This window comes from Echinops telfairi, unplaced genomic scaffold (assembly GCF_000313985.2).
Source record: "Echinops telfairi isolate 266 unplaced genomic scaffold, ASM31398v2 ScPeMD7_2;HRSCAF=8, whole genome shotgun sequence".
Classification (NCBI taxonomy): Eukaryota; Metazoa; Chordata; class Mammalia; order Afrosoricida; family Tenrecidae; genus Echinops; species Echinops telfairi.
In genome coordinates this window covers 5910629-5916402 of record NW_022103898.1, presented here as the reverse complement: position 1 = coordinate 5916402, position 5774 = coordinate 5910629, and positions in this window count along the sequence as shown.

Sequence of the window (5774 nt, the reverse complement as noted above, 5' to 3'; positions counted from 1 at the left end):
GATGCGCAATTAACCTTTATATAAAACTCTCTCTGACACATGAGTTTCTGTGGATTTGTGTCTCTAAAGTACCCAGGCTAACACACTGTGTGATTAATCCATTTCGTTGTTGACCGCTTTCAGTTTTCCTAGATTCATGCCTGGGCCTTCCATGGTCCTGTGATTAGCAGATGTCTGCAGCCCTTGCTCTGAGCCTTTTGAGTTGTGCCTTATCTGCAATAGAGGGTCTCCGAAGCTTGATTCCGCCCACTTCACAAACGTCGGCAGCTCTTCCTCGGTCATCGTTTGAGCGCCGTCCCAGCGGAGGGCTCATCTTCTGGTACTCTGCGAGCCAGCGTTCGGCTGCTGCTCCTAAGACGTCGAATCCCTCAGACGTGGATAGCCTGTTCCTTCTTCGCAGCCTGCTCTTCATCTGGAAGCTCTGCTGAAACCAGTTTGCAAGGAACCCTACAGGTACTTGAAATACCGGGGTCTTTTGCGCTGTCGTTTGAACTGCCGTGCTCCCATCGCCACAGCACGAAGCAAGCACCGCAGCGGGACAGACTGGTGGTGGTGTTTGGAGAGGGGCAGCCAAAACGGGGCAGACCTTCGAGGAGCTGGCTCGACACTGTGGCGGCAATGGGCCCAAACACAGCAATGATGGTGAGGGTGGGCAGGACCGGGCAGCGCTGTGTTCCGTGGCACGTGGGGCCGCTGTGACTTAGAACCATGGCACCTAACAGCAGCCAACAGTTGGTGGCAATGTGCTGCAGCAGCCCCAGCATGGAACCCACTGGGCCCCTGCTGGCACCCCACACACACCTAGGTCTGGATGCATGCTTGTTCCCACCCCAGCTGTGGGTGGGCTGTTATCCAGTGCCCATTAAGGGGCAGACAGCACGTGGCTCCCATCCCGCATTTTCTTTTGGTTCTGATATTGTCTAGAGAACTTCCCTTTTATCTTCAAATGTTTTTAAACACACATTCTATATATCTATGCATTTATCATCTGTGTGTGTGTGTGTGTGTGTGTGTGTGTGTAGTGTTTCAATAAGTGTGCTTGCATGCTTGGAGAAAAGGAGGGAGATTTCAGTGTAAACTCAGTCATGGGGGAGGGAGGGTAAAAAGAGGAGCTGATAGCAAAGGCTCAAATAGAAAGTAAATGTTTGGAAAATGATAATGGCAACCTATGTTCAAATAGGCTTGATACAATTGCTATGAGGGCTGTAAAAGCCCCCTATAAAATGATCTTTAAAAAGAATAAATTAAATGAACACAGCCATGACCTAAAACATAACCCATCTTAAATCGAGCGCTGTAGTCACGGGAGAAGGTCAAACCAGATAGGTAGTGCTTAGGCTCCCCCTGTCCAACGACCAGTCCAAGTCCCAGAAGTGGTCCTACCAAGCGTGTGACCAGAGACCGGGAACTTCCCCTCTCCTCACCATGCCACCGTGCCCTAGGGAGACTCAATGAGAGAGCTCCACAGGAACTGGCACTGTGCAGCCAGGTGGCAACCTCCCAGTGGACCCAAGGCTGGGTTCCATCAGGTCACCTCTGCCACCCAGGCCTCTCGTGTCAGAGTGGAATCGTGCTCTGTGGCATTTTCAATGGTGGATTTCTCAGGAGCACGTTGCCTGGAACCGTCGATATTTCAGTTAACAGTGAGGGCATTCGCTGTTTGCACAAAACCCCAGAAAGTATGGCTCACCCCCACCCCACGCCCCCGGCCGGGAGCAAGGCAAGGGGGTCAGAAGCCAGGAAGAATGTGCCACCTTGTCTGAACGTGTCAGACACCAAGGTCAGAAGAGAAGGTGAACAGGAAGTAACTTAGAACCAGCTATGACTTAGAACCAACCTGATGGCACCCAACCGTGGGCAGGACTCTTACCAGTCACCTTCCACAGGCAGTGCATGCTGAGACACAGATGGGCCTGCAGGGGACGTATTGGGAGCCACCAATGGGCCCACGGCCGTGGGGGGAGAAGGAAGCAGGGCTGGGCAGAGGGGAGACGTGGGTTATGGGGTGACCATGGCAAAGGCCTCAGCCTTTCCAGCCCCCCAGTGTTGTCTACATCCTCTCACCTTGGCTGTGTGCTGTCCTCCAGAAGGAAGCATGGTGCAGGGGGAGTTAACACCTTGGAGGGCAAGTCCTGGAGAGGGCCACCAGTCACCAACACTGCCGGCTGCCAGGAAAGGGACGCTTCAGTCCAGGGTGGGTGGGGAAAGGCTGGGAGGCCAGCCAGCAGCTTCTCCTAGAGCAGGCGGGAGGGACTGATGGAAATGCCATCCCCACCAGCCCGGGGCCGGCGAGGCTGGCACAGCGTTCCGAACTACATCAGCAGTGGCTTCTGGTCATGGGTGGGCCCACGTGCAAGCTCTTCCCGGGGAGACATGGAGCCACTGGGATGTTGCTGGGGTGTCATATGCACCCCTGGGGGACAGAGTAGAACCACTCCAAGGGTTTCCAAGGCCAGCAGTCTCTACAGAAGCAGACGGAGCTGCCAACTATCCCACTGGCATGTAATCCTGTGCCACCTGGGCTCCTTCTTCACACACAACTCCAAGTCGGGGGGAGGGGCAGGTTGACCAGAAGTAAGGGGAGTATGACCCTATTTTGTGAGGATCAGGCCACAGCAGTGTGAGATCAGTCAGCTGTCCCTGACTTGTCCCATCTGCAGGGGCAGGGGTATTTCTTTGCAGCAAAGCTCCTCCTCAAATGGCCAGGGTCCCTTCTGTCCCAGCCCTCACCAGACAGCTGGCCCTCCCAAGGCAGGGGTCAGCCTCCACTGGACAGGCTGGGGAACAAAGGGCCGGGCAGGGAGAAGCAGGAGGAGGATGGGTGGGCACTGGGACCTACCAGTCCAGGTGCACACACGTCCCTGGGGCAGCCATGCAGGGGAAGTCCATCCACTGGGCTCTTTCCCACGCCACCAAGTTCTCCCAGGCCACGCTGCTCACAAAGGGAGAGTAACGCCCCCTTTAGTTGCCCCCTTAGTGGTGTGCACTGTTGGCTGATACCCGGTGGGCATTCGGCACTTAGGATCTTTGTGATCAAGGATGGTATGGGCAGGGTGATGTCCTGCCTCTCGGGAAGGAGGAGGAGCCAAGGTGCTCATCATGTGAGCTGGGGTAGCATCCTGCGAAGCTGGGAGGTCATGTGTGGCTCCAGAGTATTTTTCCTAGTGCCCAACTAGCCCAGGTGAGAAGTGGGGCTGAAGCTCAGGGGGCACTGCCTGCCCCACCCACAGTGGAGTAGGACCCCCCATTTCCCCCCTCCTTGGACAAGGGCTGGTGTTCACACTGGGGCAGGGACCCTCAAAGTGACCGCCAAGATGTCCAGTTTTTAGCTGGAGGGGCCACCTGCAGGGCCGGGCACTGGGGCCAGACCCAGAGCTTACCTGAGAGGAGAGAGGCGAGAGGCAGCCTCCAGCAGGAAAGAGAGGCAAGGGTAGGGGACAGAGGGGCCCCCAGAGATGAGGGCAGTCTGCATGAGATGCTACTCCACAGTCTCTGCCATGCTGGTTTTCACACACACACACACACACACACACACACATGCGCGCGCATGCCGGGCTGCTGATGCCAATTCAAGTGGTGCCACTTTCCCCGTGGGAATGTGGCAAATGTTGACAGGAGTCCCCTTTTGACTCAGAAGCTCTTTGGGTTCGTAGCATCTCAAAATGCTCCTGAGAGTAAAACCTGTAAGACCCTTAGCGGGGACTCTCCCCTACCCCACCCCCATCCTGGCCCCCAAAGGTCCACCAAGGCTACCCGGTGCCTATGGAGTCCTGGCCATGGCTGGGCGCATCACGTGGACAAGGGGAAGCCCACCAGTATCCCTGCAGCACCGCAGGAACCCCTCAGAGACAATGTCAAGTCGGGGAGCTATCTCTTCTCCACATGGCCTCTATCTAGGTCCGTGCGCTTCTGAAGGTGCTGCTCCTGGCTCCCAGCTCTGGCTCCTTCCCAGGAGGACTCTAAGTTCTTTGACTTGCACCATGGAGCCCTGGGGGGGAGTGGTCATGAATTGGAACTGCATTCTGCAGTGGTAGGCAATCTTGGGAACCCACAGGGGGTGCAGTGAGTCAGCATGGACTCCATCGATCGATAGCAGGGAGCCTTTGCATTAAGTTCATCTGGCCTTTCTGACATGTTCCTTTGAGTCTGGGGAACAGGGGCAAGGGAGCAGGGCGAATGGGGAAAGGTTCCCCAACTACATTCTCCTGGGTCAGCCCCTGGCTGCCCTGGCATGAGTAGGCACACGGCTGGGAAGGGAAAGAGCGCGGCATGACTCTGTGGGCTTGGCCCTGGCCAGCATGGCTCTCTATTGTCTTGAAGCGTCTTGGGGAGAAAGCCCCGGGGTTGTCCTGTGTCCCTTGGGGAGACCTTTCAAGACGGCCCCTCTGCGGTCCCAATCAGCAGTCGCCATCATCTTTTGGGCAGGCCTGTCTGGGACTGGCCTGTCAGACCCCCTTGGAATCCACTGTTTTGACTGGGCCTGAAGACCAGGCGCCTCACTGAGAGAACTGTCTGCAGCCCCCAGTGGCTGCAGAGACAGGTTAGCACATGTTCAACAATTCCATGCATGGACGGACTAGCACCCTGACCCGGCCCAGTGAAGCAGACAGACAGATCAGACCAGCCTTCTTTATTGCAGCTACCGTCCATTGGGCAGGCAGTGCTGAGGGAGGCAGGAGCCGGTTAGCACCCAGAGTTCAAACAGCAGAGGCAAGCAGGGTTCACGGCAGGTGACTGTCTTTAATGGGTACGGAGCTCATACAAACGTGCCAGACCCAGGAGAGGAGAGATGGCAGGGCCAAGCCACCAGAGGAAAAGGAGAGCGGATCCTGACAAAGGGGCCGGGTTCTGCCACAAACCAGCAGACCGGCTGGGGGAGTGGGACACTCTTCTTCATGGTCAGCAAGTCTAAGTCTCCAGCCGGATGCCCGGGCCGGTCCTGGCTGGAGGGGGGAGCCTGGGACGTCACCCTTGCTGGTGGAAGTAGAGATTGATACAAACCTTTCTGGCAATTGTGTTTTGCTCATCTCTACCCGCTCTGTAGCAAGAGCTTCAGGTGTGGGTACACTCTTTCACTCCACAGCCCTGCTCCTGGGGGTGGGGGGCTGGGGGTCTAGCCTAGGGAACGAACAACATGGGGCGACAGCTCTGGCCCGGCGAGAGGCATCTATTTAGAATGGAGGAAGCCGCCAAGGGCACCCAGCTGTCCATTCCCTGAGAGGGACAGCAAACAGCCACCCCCAAGTGGAAGCAGTAAGACACAGCCAGGCCAAACGGTGACGAGTGTGGGCAAATCAACGGTGCTTGGAGGAGACAAGGAACCGTTTGTGTTGGCGTTTCTCCAGCTCCTCCACGCTCCGGGCTCCCTGTGACGTGCAGGCAAGGGTCTCTCATGGACAGACCGGGCTCACGCTGCCACTTGTCCACAGGCCCGGGGCTGGTGACACTAAAGGGAAGGGCTGGGCCCCAGACCACATCAGGACCCCTGAGAGGTGACACTGCGGGAGGCACCACGTCCCTCTCCACCCCCAAGTGGCTCTCCACTATCCCTGCGGGTAGCTCCTTCAGTTGGCTCCAGCAGTATGACTGTGTCCCTTTCCCAGAAACCCCACCTGAGGGGCGTCTGCAAGGGAAAGACCTTCGATCAGCCCTCGTCCCACCAAAACCCCCCTCAAGGTGGCTCAAGTGTGCCCTGTGATACCACCAGGGGGCTTGCTCCCTTCCCACTCACTACAGATGCGCCCAACACTGCCCTGCAGGTCCCCTCTCCTAGG